Here is an 18,928-nt window from a genome sequence, read left to right on the forward strand (position 1 = left end):
AAAAATTCTATTCTCTACAAAGGTCTAATCCTAATTCAATAGATCATTTATTTGCATCATTACATCATGTTTGAACATTTTTTACATAACCGGTATACATAACTAGATATTTTCGTTAGATCTAAGCCAAGCATTTATTGATCTCTATTTAAAATTTGCAAAACATTTCTTAGGACTTTTTTTAAAGATAATGGAAGAACCGTTAGAGTAGCTTTACAGAATGAGACACTTAATTCAACGTCTTCAACTTAGAAAAATATATGAACATGAAACTCAAGACTGATTCCACACTCCTGAAGAATTTCATTTGAGTGGACAACAATTTTGACAGTCCTATACTCTATATTTTGACAGTTGTATATATGTTAAAGGAATGGTTGAACTATGACATAGTATACAAGGCAGCGGACAAACTAGAAAGGCAACAGAACGTGAGGATACAGTAACCTCTCAGCAGCTGACTTGCCATTATAAACGATCCAATGTATAACCGGGATGCGTAATGGCAAACTGCACATTCAGTTGATCAATGCTAAACAAATTTCGCATACTGCGCATGCTAAGAAGAAAATTTGGCGCAATTATGGCTTTGGTACGATTTTAAAAGAAGATAAATACGGTGTGTGTTTGATATTCTTATATCTGGGCGTAAACAGTTCGGAATTTTAAAACTTGTTAGGTTGTAAGTTGCTTTATTACTTATAGTGTAAATATCGATTGTAAAATAAGCAAATTTTTGTTTAAGAATAATTACAAAATAGGAAACATGTTAGGATATTATTAGTTGAATCTTTATTGATCATACTTTTGAGGAATAAAAGCAATTGCGTATTTACCAAACGTTCCATTCGTATATACTACAACAAATTAAAGAATAAATTCAGTTTAAATTATTGAATTAAAGAAAATTATTATAAATAACTGATACTAAATATAACGTTTATGAACAAAATAAACTAAAATGAAATGAAACAGAAACAAATGCATTGAGCACAAACAAATTTCGGTAGTCGATAAGATCAGTCGAAAAGATCGCATTTCCTCCCACGCCAGCGGTAGACCATTGAGCACGCGCAGTAAGAGAAACTCGTTAACATTGATCAACTCAATGTGCGGTTTGCCAATACGCAACCGGGGATACTAGTGTCTTCAATAACTATTCATAGGTGATCCAGAAAACAGGATCTATGCTCATGACGCCCTTCGGTCCGACTGCCTACCTTCTGTGCCCATCGACAAGTACATCTACAGTGCAGCCGGAATCATTCGAATTATAATATCTGTTTCTAGGATAACTTCTTCAACAATGAGTCCAACTTCGATGTGAGCCACAAAGTTCAGCAAAGAGTTATTTGGAGATGTCAGGAATAACAGTGTAATATTCATCGTTACGGTCTGGAGGGCTATTTCATCTGTTCGCTTACAGCGCGGTGATACATTGATGAAAATCTACTCTGCATTGCATTACCTTTCTGTTCGACAACTACGGGCTTACATTTCAATAGAATAATGCTAGTAGCTTCAAGCATTTCTATTCATTGTTTTCGTGAATGTCACACACTGTCCTGTCCAGGTAGATCGCCATATTTCTAACTCCGTTCGTCATACAACACGTTTGAGGTCTTTTGAGGTGCCACCTCCAGTCGTTTCAGGATATAGCAGATCTAAGTCGACAACTGGAGAGATTTTGGCTAAAAATCTTGCGGGAAATATTTTGTCTTAAGTGTATTTTACTTTATAGTGGTGAAAGCTAAGGCAAAAGAAAAAAAAACGTTAATCATTCGTTTTTGTTAGAGATGTTTTTAACTTTTTCAATGTAAAAAAAGTCTTTTTCAAATTATCATTTCAAGATATCATTGACAGAGCGAAATATGTAAACAAGAATGTCTTATTCCGGTATTACAGCCATAGCCTATAAATTAGGAATCTGACTCCAGTAACCACCATATTAATCTTTCGGTATTCGGGTGGGAATGTGGAAGTGTGGTGAACAGCAGACTAAACATTTAGTTGTGATTAAAAGCAAGTCAAAAGAGAACTTTGAGCCAATCAAGACTTATATAACATTTTCAGTCTCAAAGTTTTTGATTTCCGAAGTTAATCTGAATATAACATTGACAGGCTTCTTATTTCTAAGGATATTTGAGACGTGCGAAAACATTACCTACTAAGAAATTGAAATGTTACTTATGATATTGCGCGTTATGTTTTTATATTAAATAAAAAACTACGTGATCTTTCAATCATCCAGAACCATTCTTTCACATGAACTTAAACAGCAGTATTATCAGCGTCGAAATAAATAGATAGATAAATAAAAAGTACTGTTAACAGCTGTACCTCTCAAAATTTTAAGCATTTTATCGATTATGGTATCACTGCTTAAAATAATTAAATAATCATTATAGAGCACAACAGATAAAATTACATTAACATATTGATATCTAAGAAACCGAACTTTAGAGGGCATTTTAAACGGCGTCTGGAAAGAAGGTTATTTTAAAAATACTTTCAGCGCTGATAAAGCGTCAATTTACAGTATTTTAGGTGGGATTTTATTTCTACTTTCGCTGTAATCTTTTCTATTTACTAGAAACATAATGAACTGAGCTACCAAGATTGCCATTCTAGATTATAGTGGCTTAAGTCCATGTAACTCTTTCTCCTTTGTTAAGTTCCTTCCACTGTTCAAGTGAATTGTCTAAAAGAAGAATTTGACCATGGAAATGATTTAGGAGAAATAGCTATTTTTTATTTCAATGGCGAAATAATAATACATTTGTAAGAAATGTGATAAAAAAGGAAGGAAGAAGAATAATTACTTTAAACCAGGAGATAAATGTGTGCAAAGCTTACAGAAGCAGACGCAAGTTATATATGTAAGCTTAATAAGCATTTAAATATAGCTGAACTTGATTAATGCGAGAACTAAAATATACCTAGAATTATTTGATATAACCATGGTCAAAAGAACCAGGTAATCTTCACTTGATAATGCCCAATCAAAAAAAAAAAAAACTATTCCTAGTTAAGTTTTAACAAACGCATTTAATGTATTGTTGCGTGCGTACGGGTTCGTTACGAAATGAATGCACAAGTCCGATGAAAAATGAACAAAAATTTATTATTATCACAACAAAAATGCTTAAATTTTCTCAAATTATCATGCAGTATTACAATATCTCACAGTAGTTATCTTTTAACTACTCAAATGTCCAATAGAACGTAATTCAAAGCAGCTAAGAACGCTAATCCGCGAATTCGCTACAATCGACAAGAGCAGTTTTCTAAACAACAACAAACTAAGCAACTACTGAGATGTTTGAAAGATGATGAAGAAAACTGAGATGTTTTCCTCCTTTTATAAGATTTTAAAATCACGCGCTAGAATTTTCCAGTACTTTCTCGAAATCAAAAAGAGATATTTATTTATTTAATGCACGCGCTCTTGTATTTTCAATTTTCCGGCTTAGCTTTCTTTTAATATTCGTCACGCGCTGCACTGCGCGAGAAATAAAACCATTTAATTTATAATTGAACTAACATTAGCTTTTTAAATACCAAATTCGTAACAGTATAAACAATCATAAGCATAATATTATGATTTGTAAAATGTTACTAATTTTTGCTTACTTAGTTGGTATGTATTAATTTTTGCTTTTTGAACATCTCGATGTTGACACGTCAGGACAGGAATAAGCACACAAACCACGTTGACTTCACCGTATGGGGTGTGCAGGTACTGTTCCGTGATGCTACTAATCCATTGAAGCATCCTACAGAATAATTCCACAACTTTTTCATACAGCTAATTATTTAGAAGGAAATTTAAACTTATAAGGTATTTCTCCCACCTTCTTACCGTGCCTTCGTGGTGTAGTGGTTCTGCACGCTGTGCCAGTATTCCAGAGGTCCGTTGTTCGATTCTCGGTAAGGTGGTTGCTATTTTTCATCTTTCCTGCTTCCAAAAAAATCCTAATGTCTCTACAATGGCGCCCTAACTAAAAGAGTCGTAGATGATGACTCTCAAACACCCAGGATTTGGCGATTGAGTTCCATTAAAAAACCCCAGTCGCCCTTTAAAAGGGGGAGTATATAAGGTATTTCTCCCACCTTCTTAGCGTGCCTTCGTGATGTAGTGGTTCTGCACACTTGGCCGGTATTCCAGAGGTTCGTGGTTCGATTCGCGGCGAAGGCGGTTTCTATTTTTCATCTTGCCATCTACAAACTAATATAAAGACTTTTTCGTAACGGTTATTGTTCAAAAAACCCTCAGTAGTTAAAAATGGTATTTTAGAATTTGATGAAATTTTGTATTATTTATTATATATCTTCGAAACTTTAGTTCTTTTACAGTTTCTCTAACGCTGTGGTGCGCTTGTGTTAATGAGTATGAGAAGAAAGGTCCTCTTTTGTCACAAACGTAGTTGTTTGAGGAAGAAAGAGATATTTCTCTCATAGTAATAAGTGGGCAAGCATCCGTGTCCAGATACCAATTGATTTAAACGGCGTTCATTGAGACATATTTTCCTGTTTATTACTTTGATTAGTTCATGTGTCCTCTTGCTTTGGGGAATAGTTCGTTCTGCCAGTATGATTTAATTTCTTGTGCGCTTCATTTTTTTAGGTATGACTTAGACCAATTTGAGTTCATATCTTCTGAATCAGGGGTTGTCGCTGCAGCTTTATTAATGCTGACAGACATTTCCTTTTTGTCACCGTATAGATCTCAGAAACTTCTGTGCGAATATCTAAGGCGTCTTAATCTTGACCCTAAGTTATGGGCGTTGCTGTTTCAGGCAGTTTTCTACTTTGCTATCATCATCACTTTTATTGTTCTTACAGATAACTTGCGGGCTTGGATCTTCTATTAAACATTCTTTTTTTTTCAGTTATATTATGAAAGTTCTCAAAATCGTCTAAATAAAGGCAGACTTGATAACGATTAACGTTTGTCATCTCCAACCGTACTATAATAATGCCACCAGACCGTGCTCATTTTCAAAAGTCAGTCAGAAATGGCATCGTTTTTTAACCAGACAGCAGTTTTAAAGTCTTAATCTGTTTCATTAAAATAGTTTTACATAATTTATCACACTTCGCTGTGTTTCACTCATTCTTTCTAAGCTTCATTTATTTGTATTCAGTCACTAAAAAATTAAAATTGACTGCAAAACATTTAAAATTTTGAATACTTTGATGTACTGATTTGCAAAATATGTAAAGCTTTCCGGAGAAGAATTATTTGTCCATACGCTTCTCAAATTTTCTTCAGTAATATTTAAATATCACTTATGCACCAACAAAAGAGCTTTTACATTTTTTTCAATGAAAATTTAAGTCTAATTTGTTTCGGACGACTCGAAAATATATGGGAAACACAAATGCTTAACGATTAGCAGTGTAAGTTATATGAGGATACATTACAGTTTTAAAGCACAGAAGTTTATTTGACTTTCTAATAATTCATAGTTTTCACGCATTAAAACAGTAATACTTCTCTTTCCCCAGTTTACTGTCAGCATACTTCTCACCTTTCAATTTAAACCTTTATTTTATTTTAAAATACGAAATAGTTCTGTTGTTTTTGAGTTAAATATGTCATCTGCACTACATTCAGACAATAGTTTTGGCCTCGCTTTTTGAATTCAGCAGTTTAAAGTTTCGATGTCTGAAAAATAAATTTTCTGGATAACTTAGCATAAATATTTACGCCTGTTTTTTAACCGATTTAGATATTCATTATTACAAGCAAAGTCATTATTATTTTTAATTTATTAGTCCATTCTTTAAAAGTTTGTTTCATAACTGAAAAATCATATTCCCATAGATTTTTAAATAAAGATATTAAATCTTCATCAATATCTTTTTTTTCGCATTTTAATTGTTTTTGACATCACATAATTGTTTTCAAAAATATGCATAAAGTTTTCAGCTTTTTCACGGAGCCGATACTGTAGATAACGAGAATTGTTATTTTTCCCTAACTGCAAAATTTTTATTTCAGAAACAACTGAAAATTTTACATGAACTGGTAAGCTTTTATTCTTGTGATTATCGATTTCAAAAAGGTAAGTGCTTTTTTTGCTTCCAGTTGCAAAACATTTCAAGTGCAATGAGCAAAACGTATTCATGAAATCTAGTAAATAAAATGTATCCTGTGACAGTACGCCTGTAACTTTACCTTTTCTAGAAAATCCCTCAGTCGGGGTATTTTCGTAATGCTATGTTTCTGTTTTCTATTAACATTAATTTAACTGCTATAGTAAACAGGATTATTTACGTAGGACCTTCCTGTTTCTATGTAATTTAATCGCCTTCGCCCAATGTCCGTATGTTCTTTAAGAAACAAATACATTTTCTGTACAAACAAGATGATTGGAGGAAAACGGAAAACAAGTTTATCAAAATGTATTGTGAACCAACAATCTTCAGCAAATTTTATTCTTTGAGGCGGAAAAATGTCAGGAAATCTTCAAACAATTTTTTTTTGAGTCCGTTATTTCGGCATCCAATTCAAAAATATCTTATAGAACGCAATCCAGAAAATATGCAGTACACGTTTACTAATTTCTTTCTATTTCTGTAACGTCATTTTTGAATTTCGATAAGCTATAAACAGCAAAAAAAGAACTAGCAATCATATTCTTTACCAAAAATATATAAAGATATGAAAAAAGTGAAAATAAATCCAATTAAAAAGCGCCTACTGCTTAGATTCGAAACCTTCTTCGCTTTCAAAAAAAAAAGTAAACAACGCTGTTGTGAAAAATTGCAGTTTGCTCAAACTTTACGTTTAAGAACTTGAACCATTTTTCTTCTAAACCGAAGTCAGCGTGAAAAATCACAAACTGTAGATTCTGTAAAAAATCGAGACAGAACTAAAATAAACTTACTTCCAACCGGTGAAAAACAAGTTTTCTAACTCTTATCTCTGGTGTCTAGTTGCTCATTACTTTGATGTATCTTTTCCTAGGAGTGCAGAGTGATTTTTAGAGCCCAAGAAATACGTGTGGATTTCTTTTTTATTTCTGTGATTATTTATGGCTGAGCTACTGGCTTTAGCGCCGTTTGGCGAAGTGGAAAGTGATAACTTGGTAAAAAGCATTGGCGAGGAAAGTCAATGAAATGTGAACAGGAGGCTTTAATGGAGGATATTGGTACTTTATTTTCACGTGTTATTAATGATACGTGATCTTGGAAAATAAACTTTAACCCGTAAAATAAGCTCAGGTGCTTAAGTACAGCAGTGATAAGGTAAACATGAAGAATAATCTTAATTTTTTACACCATTAAATTTTATGCCAATAACATTAATCAATAAATCTTTGAGCTCTTTATACACATTTACAAGCCAGTAATTATTATACTTTAAAATCAAATAAATGCGCTTTAATCTAGATCTTTAAGAAGAGTTGAACGTAACAAATGGAAAATAGAATTTCACGCCTTTTTAACTTTATACATATTTAAAATAACAGTGAGTGTTTAATAAAATATGATATTCTCTTAAAAAAACTGGTCTCAAGATCTGTCTTTTATTAATTTTTTAATTAAATAAAGTACTCAGATTATGAAAATTTCTCGTGTTGAATGATTAAACAAAATGATGTAAACACCAGAGCAGAAAATAGAGAAGTATTTAAAAACTGAAATTTTCTTAACTAAAAACAATTAAGGAGGCTATGGGAATTAAATCAAAATAATGTGGCATTTCATTTTTCTCTTGATGTCCTAGCATCCATAAATTTACCTATTTTCTATTTTTCCTTGTGTTTAGTTATAGTACAACTTCAATAGGCTGAAACTGGAGAAGCCCAAAAAATCGACTAATCGGAAACCCGACTCGCTGAGAACATTTTACACTCATTTCGAATTCTGTTTAATCATAAATAATTCTACTTACCTGAAGTTTCGATTTATTGAAGCTCGAGTAACTTCAGTTACAGTTTTCCTTTTTATGTGTTTTATTTTAAACTTCAACCAGTATCAACCAGTCGTATTATATCCATTTCTAACAGATTAGTATTAAACTGATGTATCATAAATGTATTACTATTAATGTTCTTTCAGGACAAAATAATTTTTTAAACCTTGCGTGGTAAATTATTTTAACTCTTCATCACATCAGCATCTTACACTTATACGGTTCTTTTCACTTTCTTTTAATTGAAAATATCTGTTCAAAAAGAAATCTGATATAAGTAATTAATTAGCCTTTTAATTTGAGTTAAGCCTAGAATTTTCTAGTCGCACTGAATCAGGCTTCTGTGTCTATATAGAGTCTAAATAGGAACTCTTACAGTGAATTTCGACTAGAGAGTAGAACTCACAGTGTTAAATATGGAGAGTAAATTGTAAAGGTTTCCTTTTCGTTAAAAGTATTTCTTCTTCAAGTCTCTCTGCTTAGGAGAGTCACGGTAAAGAAGCAATCAGATATTGACCATGGACAAGTGACCTATTCTGCAATAAGTCTCAATTCTCGCAACACCAAAATAAATTACTTCATTGACTTATGACTTGGAATATCAGCTTTCATTGCACATTAAACTTTGTGAAAATTACAATATTCTCTTCGCTGCCATTCAAACTTTCCCGTCTTTTTATGGTCTTGATGGACTTTCCATTCCTTCTATTTCGGATCTATTGTTTCATCTCAAAGCAACTCTTTGCCATGACTTGAGACATTCATTGACCCCATAAAGCGAATTCAGAGGGTGAAGTACCTACTTAGAGTAAATTCTTCAGTGGGAGCATTCCAATTAGTGTGTACGAACTGCTTTGGGGGAGATGTAAACCAAATCTAATTCTGGTAGTTTTTAAACCTTGGAAGGTCTAATGCTGTTTGCTTTGGCTAAATGTAATTTTGTAGTAATAGCATTATAAATTAACAGTTTTCTGCAAACCTTTTAGAGCCTTAAAAAAAGCAGTTCTGTAGCAGGTATAAAAAAGTGTTAAATACATCTTTTATTAATTAAAACAATACTGCAGAAATTAATAAAAATGATTAAATGATTAAAATGTGTTTAAGTTATATAATTTAATTATGTATTATTAAAACGAAATTAAGCAGAACAGAAGGGGGAAAGGCATTGATCGTCATTAACCTACACGTTGATAGTCATTTGTGGTCAACAAATAAGTTGCGGGTGTGGCGTAGCTCACTAAACTTGAACAGCATTTTTTAACTAAAATTAAATCCAAGCACTTCAGATCTTGTAGGCCTTCAGTGGTCCTCAAAATTACACTGAACTTTCTTGATGACGAGGTTCATTGCGGGTCGAGTTATATGTCTCTGGCACAAAAGAGTAGAATAAATTTAGATAAATGTTTAAGTTGAACTAAAACAAAGCGTGCCAGCTCCCATCAAGAGTGACCGGTGATCTACCATATTTATAGTCATTTATGATCAAACCAAAGGTCACTGCTGCGCTTTAATAATTAATTTTAATGCAATAAATTTAGATATATATCTAAATTGGATTATTAAATCGAAGGACATCGGCGTTCGTTAAAGCCGTTGGCTACTTCTGATCTAGAGGTTGAGGGTCATAAGGATTAATAAAGTTAAAAATATATGTAGATGTTAAGAGAACGGTTTCAAAATTGAGATAAAATTGTTTTTTCACATAATTTTTAATTTTACATTAAAATGATTCTCTTCCAATTATATCTCATGGATTTTAAGTATTTCTTTTATTAAATTCCGTCTAATTATAATATCTCTGCTTCCGCAATTGGAGTAGTAGATGATTGCCTAGTTCAAGGAACTATGCTCAAGGTCACGCTTTAAAAATTAATTAAGAGTTTGTTAGTTTTTTACTGACGTTAGAATCGGAAAATTATGAAAGACATGAGACCAATCCAAAAGGAATGATGTTTCACTCAAAGTGCTTGCAATACCGATTTGGAGAACTTTGTGTCCCATCTGCATCAGAAGCGACCCATGAATGATTTAGGATTTAGGATTTAGGATTTAGGAACGGGGAAGACGGGCACCACGCCTTTACCATTTGGTTAATTGGTTTAGCGCCGTCTCCCCACTACGTGATCCCAGTCGTTTATTGATATTAGCAAACAGATACATAATTTGAAATGAATACAAAATTTGCAATGACACATAATTGTAATGAATACATAATTTGCAATGATACACAGTTTGGAAGGTTAAAAAAAAAAAAAAAAAGGGAACAAACAAACAAGTCATCTGTAAAAATACTAGGCTCAAATATGCAATAGTTAAACAAAAACATATACAAAGACAGAAAGTTGCATACAAAATAAAGAAGAATTTGCGGAAAAAGCTATACTTGCTGACTGAAACTATCCATATTGTCAACAATAACTATAGTACCGACAGAACTATATTACTGACTGAATGCGATATTTGCAGATCGACTAGAATTATTTACTGATAATGCTATACTTGCTGACTTAAGAATGAAACTAGCTAACATGAGACAAGAAACAATGATATTGAAATCGTGTACTAAATAAAAAGTAGATAGATTCTTACAACATGAGACAGATTTCAATGTAATTAGATTAACATGATGCCATCAAATAAACATTTACAATTTCTGTTATAGTACAAAGGCTACATTACAATACAACATACCAACATAATTTACTAATAATACTATACTGAATGAAGATACTTGTAAGCATGATACAATGATTAAGATAATGATTGTCTTATAGACAATCAACTTAATAAGAAAAGCATACTATAGATAGAAGAGTACAGTGCAATCAAACCAACGTGAGAAATATGTAAAGGCATAGCTTAAATATATATGTATATAAATAGATAAATAAAAATAAAAATTTCTAACAAACCTGAAAAGGTGATAGATGGAGTTCGATACACACAAACTAACGTGATGCAGTCAAACTTATATTTCATTTGTTATTAATAGTCTAGCTACAAAAAGCAGATAGTACATGGTTAATATATTTCCTGAAAACCATTTAGATTAAACTTGACATAGGTCAAGCCCAATGCTGGAGACTTTCTCCATTACGCAATTTAGTTTGCGGATCAGGTGTCTTTGCTTAACTAAGAGTTTGCAAAATGCCTGACAATTTTGCGTAGGAAATCGTATGTGTAGGCCTGCCAATGCCTTCTTCAACCATAACGAAATCTAGGTTATAGTCTAACAATGGTATCAATTGAGATGAAATATCAATTTGATATCAATTTGAGATGAAAGAAATGGCAGATGTATTCAATAATGCCATGCCCTATTTCACGACCGTATTGGAGATGTAAAAGAAACAAGCTCTTTCGACAATTTCTTGATATTTGAACGCCCCCAAAATACCAAAGAAAGATGATCATAAATGTCATAGACAGCAAAAAGTAATTCTGTAAATTGCTCTTGAAAATACAAAGTTTTTTACTTTCCATTTCCACTGGAACACTAACAAAAATCAGACTAGGTTAAATTGAGAAACTGTGAAACAGTGCACAGCTACAACGTAAGAGAATAATTTAAACAATTAATTAATGAATAAATTCCTAGAGTCTTTAATATTTGTGTATTTTCAATACGCTACCATATTGTTTACTATATTTCATGACTTTAAATTAAATTCAAGAACATATTACAGTCATTCCCTTAATAGCTCATGGAGAACAGTGCAAAACGAACGCCTTCTTACAATGGATAATGTCAGTTATGTATATATTATTTTAAAATTTAAATGAAGAATGCGGCTTCTCTAAAGGCTGTTGGTAGACGCTGGCCTACCAATTACTCCACAGTGGTACCAAACAGAACACCAGTATATAGAGGTGCAATAAATTTATATAGAATTTAAATTTAAAGGAAAATAAATACATAGATCACCAGAGTGGGACACGACAGTAGATTTAGAAAAGTTTTAAAAATAAAATTATACCAAAGAACACCTGCTCCTGTTGAAAGCAGTTATCACTGAGGTATCTAAACTGGTAAAACTTTGTTCCCTGGGGACCTATAATTGATGACTTATTATGATCAATTTATAATGTCGCTGATCTTGGGCAGGGTAATAAGTTAAAATAAACTTTTAAAATTTGATAAAATCCAAGGATAGTACTGACCATTTTTGAAGGGCATCGGTGGAACTCAAATCCATGGTTTCCAATGAATGTCATTAAAAGTCAAGGCCACTGGTTATAGGTCATCTGCGGGATTTTAGTCACCAGCATAAAGTAGCAAAATGTTGTTGTTGCAGTGTCAGAATTTGCGAAAGCAGTAGATTATAAGTATTTGGTCCCATAAACGCACCATGAAGTACCAGCTTTAAAGGAACTCTTCTATGGACATTTCTAACGTCAAAACCATAGGCCCGAAATGTCACATTATTGTCAATTAAGCACTGCAGCGTTTTAGAATTAAGCTTACATTATCTATTATTAGTTATTATTTACCCCTAGTATACCGACTACCTCAAATATAATATAATAAGAAAATTTGAAATGTATAATAATGTTCGTTAGTTGTTCAGATTATCTTGATTAAATTTAAGAGAATAGCTATGAATATAAACCTATATTTTTAAGCGGTTAAACATAATTTTTGTATCTTATTTCCTGGGTTATTTATTTATTTGCTTACATTTTGCCCTTCCTCAAATCTATTTCTTAGGTCGTATAGAAATTTTTGAGATCTTGATTTTCCAAGTTTTTTTAACTCCAACCATAATGCTTTTATTTAAAAAATAATTTGTTTTTATATTTAATTTAATATATTATTGTCTTTTAATAATACCTTACAAGTGCATTTTAGGTTTATTTTGAATAATCTTTCCGTGCATTAGAGCTGTTATAAATGAAAGAAGGTTTTTCTTTAGAAAATTATTCCCTTTTGATGAAGATGATTGGCACCCAAAGGAGCCCTTTGCTCACGAAAAGAGAAACCAAATTATTTTAACAAGAGGTAATGGTTTTTATTTATTTTATACTTCTTTTTCAAACATAATTACTAATTCTCACGCATTGCTCAGTCACATTTTTATGCTTCGCTGAAAGCGCTTAGAAGCATATTTTATATTCAGAGCAATAATTTTATGTAATAATGCAGCTGTAAAATCCGAATAAGGGAGGTTTCCTTTCGCCATCACTTAGTGAAAAGTATAGTGTTATGACCTGCGTGTCTTACAGACATTTATTACTCTAAACTTAACTCCCCTGAACATGCCACCCAAACACGTGCTACAAGATATTTGAAATAAGCTTTGATTAACTTTTGATACTATGATTTGGATAACTATGATTTGGAAGTTGCATGCGATTATAAAAATATATCTTTTCTGCAAAATGTTGTTATGAATATAGTGTGCAAGTTTCTTTATTCCAAATTAATTTTGAAAGTGTTTCGGTCGATAATTATGTTCTCTGTTTTAATATTATAATTAAAACAAGTTATAAACTTTTTTATGAAAACATTGCAAAGCAGATTAATGGTAGCACTTTTAAGATTTCTTTAGATGACGCTTGGCTTTCCTTATTCATCAATTTTTGTATGATTTACTAACATAAATTAAGTAACTAATGTTGGCGTTTTGCAAGACTAACTGCTAAGTGTATCAAGGCACTTTACCTACTCAATTGCTACGCATCTTGCTTTAAAACTAAGCTTTACTTTAAGCAATAATTTAACAAGTTTTCATCTTTAATTTAACTTTTGGTTGCAATACTGAGTTTAAATTAACTTTTTCCCTTTTATTATTATTATTTTTTTTGGAAATATACATCACCATTTATTTTATATAGTCACTTATAATATATTTTCTACCTCTTTTCCGCATGTCTTCGAGGTAAATCGGAAGCAAACTCGACGTACATTTGAGAGATCCTGGGTTCGAATCCCGGCTAGGGCATTGCTCATTTTTTATGTCTCTTGTTTCAAAGAAATCTATTGATTCTACATAATAATAACACTAAAATCTTAACACAGCTGTTACCAGTAGTATGTAAATATAGTTCATATTTACTATTAATTTTTAATGCAGCACACAGGAATAGCTGAATTAATGCAAAGAGCATGTATGTGCTTTCACGCTTTCAACTGTCATAGCAATCTAATGTTCTGTATGATTTACTAAGAAACGTTTATAATGTTACAGAAATTTGATACTTATAGCAATTAGGTAATTTAAGAACATTTTTAAACTTTCATTCAAAAATATTTACTTATAAAAGTTAACTATTTTGTTATGCAAATGTTGAAGCAGGAGTACATACAAAATGTACAATGCCCTCGCCGGGACTTGAACCTGGACCTCTCGAATATGCGCGAGGGGCTAACCGTTACATCACGAAGGCATGCAGAAAGGAGGGAGAAAATACTCCCTTTGAAAGAGCAACTGGGCATTAGATGATCCCGATGGTGAAGAATCATCTTGCCCCACCTTTTAGTTCGGGCGCCTCTGTAGATTCATTAGATTTTTTTGAAACAGGAGAAGTGAAAAGTGTGCAGTACCTTCGCCGGGACTTGAGTCCTGGACCTCTGGAATACGCGCCGAGTGTGCTAAACGTTACACCAGGAAGGCAAGCAGAATGGAGGGAGAAAATACAGAGCAGAATTGCAGAAATGTAAAATCTACGTGTATCAGAAAGTACTCTGCAAAAAATTAAAATTTTACTTTCTGCAAAACAGTCTATAATTGTGTTGCATTCTGGGGTAAAAGAATATTTCGTTCCATATTCGGTTGATCCGATAACGTTGATGTCTGACAACTTAAGAATCCAGGGTAAAAGGAGTGAATTCTAAACTTAATTTCGTATAGTCTGGTATCGCCGAATAATTATCTGTTAACAAGAGCCTAATCCATTAGAATGAAAACGAAACATGGGTGCAACTTTTCAGATGAGATGCACATATAATGTTTATCTATCAGAGATGTTATTGAGGTGCCAGATTTATATTGCAATCTTGGCATTCCCATGCATTTATAAAGAAATACTTACCTGATTGAGATGTAATATAAGTGGATTCGTGGTATTTCCTTCATGTACTCTTCTTTTCTAAAACCATTGGAAACGCGAATGACTAAACTAGGCTATTCATTTCTTGTTGTCAAGTGTTCAGTGTTCCCAAATATTGAGCCTAAGTGATTTGCATGGGTAACGTATAATGCATTCTTAAGGATGCCTTTTAGGACGCTACCTACTAAAGCTTCAAAAATTCAAGGCAAATTCTGCTTTAGGTTCAACGTTTTGCTGCACTTGGGATAGATTTTCAGGACTTCATTCTACATTTGACACTCTTAAGGAAAAACATTTAATAGAAAAAATTTGCAAAACAATGAATGTTCTCTCCCAGCACGGAATGGAGCGTTGTAATACGTAACAACCTAATTCAAGGCACAACAGAGTACAACGGCGTCAGTTTTGTAGGGTAATAGTGTGCAGGAAAGCCTCCACATTTATTTAACATCAAGTCTCTTCACTGCGACCGCTCAATGACAGAGCGAGATTGACCATGACAACCGGTTTTCGGTCTCTTCTCCTGCTAGACTCCGAAGGTGTAACACGGTCTTCTGTCCGTCCTCACCGCCGATGATGCGTGTCTGCAATTTTGTTCTTTTCGTGCCTTTCTGACGACCATCTCCATATAGTTTCAAGAGAATGCATTTTATCAAAAAATAATAGTGTTTGGTATAAAGATTCAACTAAAATTGACCTAGATGCTGAATTCTTCGGTAAATGAATGATGTTTTACGATTTGAGACGTGCACGTGTAGCGGCTCGATGCTAATTAGCCTTGTGTTTCCACAAAAATATATTGGAATAAAAAATCATACCATCGTCCTTCGCTATAAAAATTCAAATTTGTTATCATGTAACTTTCTGCAACGAAGATGATCTGAGATTTAGTAGATTGGAACTATACGCATTTTGTGCACGAAAGATTAGGACTCGAAATAGTAGGACTGATTCTTACTGCTGCAGTAGTACGTCGTCTATTGTTTTCTGTCTGGATATGTTTTCTTGATTTATATTAGTATTAATTTAAAATTTCACGATGTCAAGATATAATAAATTTCTCGTAATTCACATTAATCGAAGTGTCATCTTTTGGGGGTAAGTTACTTTAATTCTATTTTTTTCTCATATCACACATTTCATCCTGCACGCATCCACGTTTTGGGTTATTGCGGTACCACATTTGGCACACCATTTATTATAACAAATAGTATTAAGCGGACAATATTGTAATGAAAATATCATGTATAGTATCTCGTTATCTCTTCAGAGTAAAAAGCACACATGATCTGATGTATTTATGAGCATATGTGTCAAGTCGTGAAAATGAACTTCTTAACACAACTTTATAAATAGCATATACCACAGCATTTTCCACATATTAATCGTATACATTATTTTTATCCTTAGTAATTTATCAAAATTGCGAATATTAGGATTATCTCATCAACGCCACTCATAATTATCCCTTAGCTCAGCTACACACATCCATAAAACTATCAGGTATTTATTGTATACAATTAGTTGATTTACATATATGGACACTGCAAATAATCAGGGAAAATATTTAATTACGCTACTTATATATTTATGTAACAGTTGTATTTGTTTGATATGTACTTGACGTATTGTTCCTTATGATATGAATTCTTCTACATTCTATTACCTATTTACCTCACTGTATACTATTGCATATTATTATGTATATATTCTTAAAACCAATCAGTGTGAGTTTGCGGCCTTAAGTGTTATAGCTATCTATTGCTATATGAATAGTTTAAAACACCTGCGTAGCTACAGTATCTAAAAATAATATTAAAAAATTTAGGCGTCATTCGCCTACTGCAGACATTTACTCCTCCCCTCCTGCTAAGCATTCCCCATTGGATAGTAGTGAATGTGGACAAAAAAAAAAAAAAAAAAAAAAAAAACGAATAACCTATGGTAAGTAGGCAATATCTCGTCCTCCATCAACAGTTAACATCCTCACAGGGCACTCTTGAAATGGTAATGGGCGAAAATCCAAACTTTAGCTCTACTTTTAAAATGCCAGCATCCATCTTCCAAGTTCTAGCAGCAATATGATCTCATTAAAAAATCGCGAAAACTGCTCTAGAAGTTTCCATAAACACTGGTATGTATACAGATATATATAGGTATAAATTTTAATAAGTTGTTTTTTTTATTAACAAACTGAACTCTTTGAAAATGATCAGTGGCAATAGTGTTCAAAATAAAACTTTTTTATCGCTAGCGTGCGAGACAGTTGGCATTCGAAAAAATAAAAGATACTTACACTTTTAATTTTAATTAACAAAAAGGTTCTGTGAAAAGAATGCGTATTGTGAATAATTTAATCTGGAAGATTATTTTAGTAAAGTTAAGATACTTTCAAATTTAATCTGGAAGATTATTGAGTAATAAACAAGAGATTTAAAAACAATAAACATATTTCTTAATAATATTAATTTATTTTATTTTTAACTTTAATGCACATTAAGTAGTATGCTTAAATCATAACTTCACATAATGAAAGTGTAGCGACATTAGATATTTTTTTGAAAGCAGGAGAGATGAAAAAATGAGCAACTCCTCCGCCGGGACTCAAACCACGGGCCTCTCGAAATCGTGCCGAGCGTGCTGACCACTACACCACGAAGGCATGCTAAGAAGGAGGGAGAAATACCTTATAAAAGTAATAAAATTCTGCAATTGAAATAAACTGCTAAATTTAAAAGGTATAAAAAATTCTATAAATTAATCTGTGTACTAGAATTAAATGATTATTCATAACAAATTTAATGTTAAGCGAATTCTCTTTCGAAAAAAGTTTTATTTGCAATCCATTATGTCCGGATAAAATTTTCATGATGCCTTCGTTCTCATTAAGGGAAAGCACGTCTTATAGCGTCTTCAAAAGCCGCACTTTAAATTGGCTCACTAAAAGCAGAAGAAATAGCTATTAACCATAAATGTGTACAAAAAAAAGCAAAAAAAAAGTGGGAAAAATGAGAATGTCTTTGAAGTAATTTTAATACACAAGTGCTAAAAGGAAACTATAGTCTTACTTTATTAATAAAAATTCCGGATACAAAATTATTTATAAAATTGCTTACAAAATTATAATCTGTTTCTGCAAATATAAACAGTTTTTATGTGATCCTCAAGTCAACCGAGATTTCTGCTTTGAAGTTAAAACTTTTATTCTGCTAAAATTAGAATTTTGATTTCTGTTAAAATTATAACTTTAATTAACTAATAGTGTCATTTATGATTTATGTATACTAAATATTTATTGCTAGGTATCCGGTAAAAAGCAAAATATGAATGTTATTTTTATAAATCATTCTGTTATTGATAAGGATTACCTTTGCTATTCTTTAATAAAATTACATTTTTTCTCTTAAACATTTAATTCTAGATTGTTCAGTACATTTAACAATAACAAAATGTAATGAATTAAATGAATTACATCGAATTCCTTTTGCCAGTCAATCTGTTAGTCGTTTGTTCTCATTTTGCGGGAAGCAAATTCATTTCCTCTCGATGAAAATAAAAAAGCCCAATATTCCAACATGAAAATATTCTTTTCCTGCCATACTTGGAGAACATTGCTCTCTCCCTCTCTCTGAAGGTACTGAGGCAGAATCTCGAGTATAGACTTATCCCCCACATCTCCTCCCCAAGGCTGCCTCACCCGCCAAGCCATGGAATCAATATTGCCGTCTTTGGTGCAGATATCAGAAAGATACACTCTCCCATGGTGTATCCCCCCTGGCCGTCAGAACGTCCTGTGCGAGCTTCTGACCCCCCTACCTATCCACCCAGTAACTGTGGTTAGTGAATCAATGGACGATTTCTTCTTCTCTTTCCCTACGGAGATGGGACTACAGAAATAAATGGTTTTCTCTTTCTGAATTTCTCTCTCTCTTTCTCTTTCCTCTGCCGCTT

This window comes from Stegodyphus dumicola, chromosome 2 (assembly GCF_044657685.1).
Source record: "Stegodyphus dumicola isolate Sdum_Otavi_A_Nest chromosome 2, ASM4465768v1".
Classification (NCBI taxonomy): Eukaryota; Metazoa; Arthropoda; class Arachnida; order Araneae; family Eresidae; genus Stegodyphus; species Stegodyphus dumicola.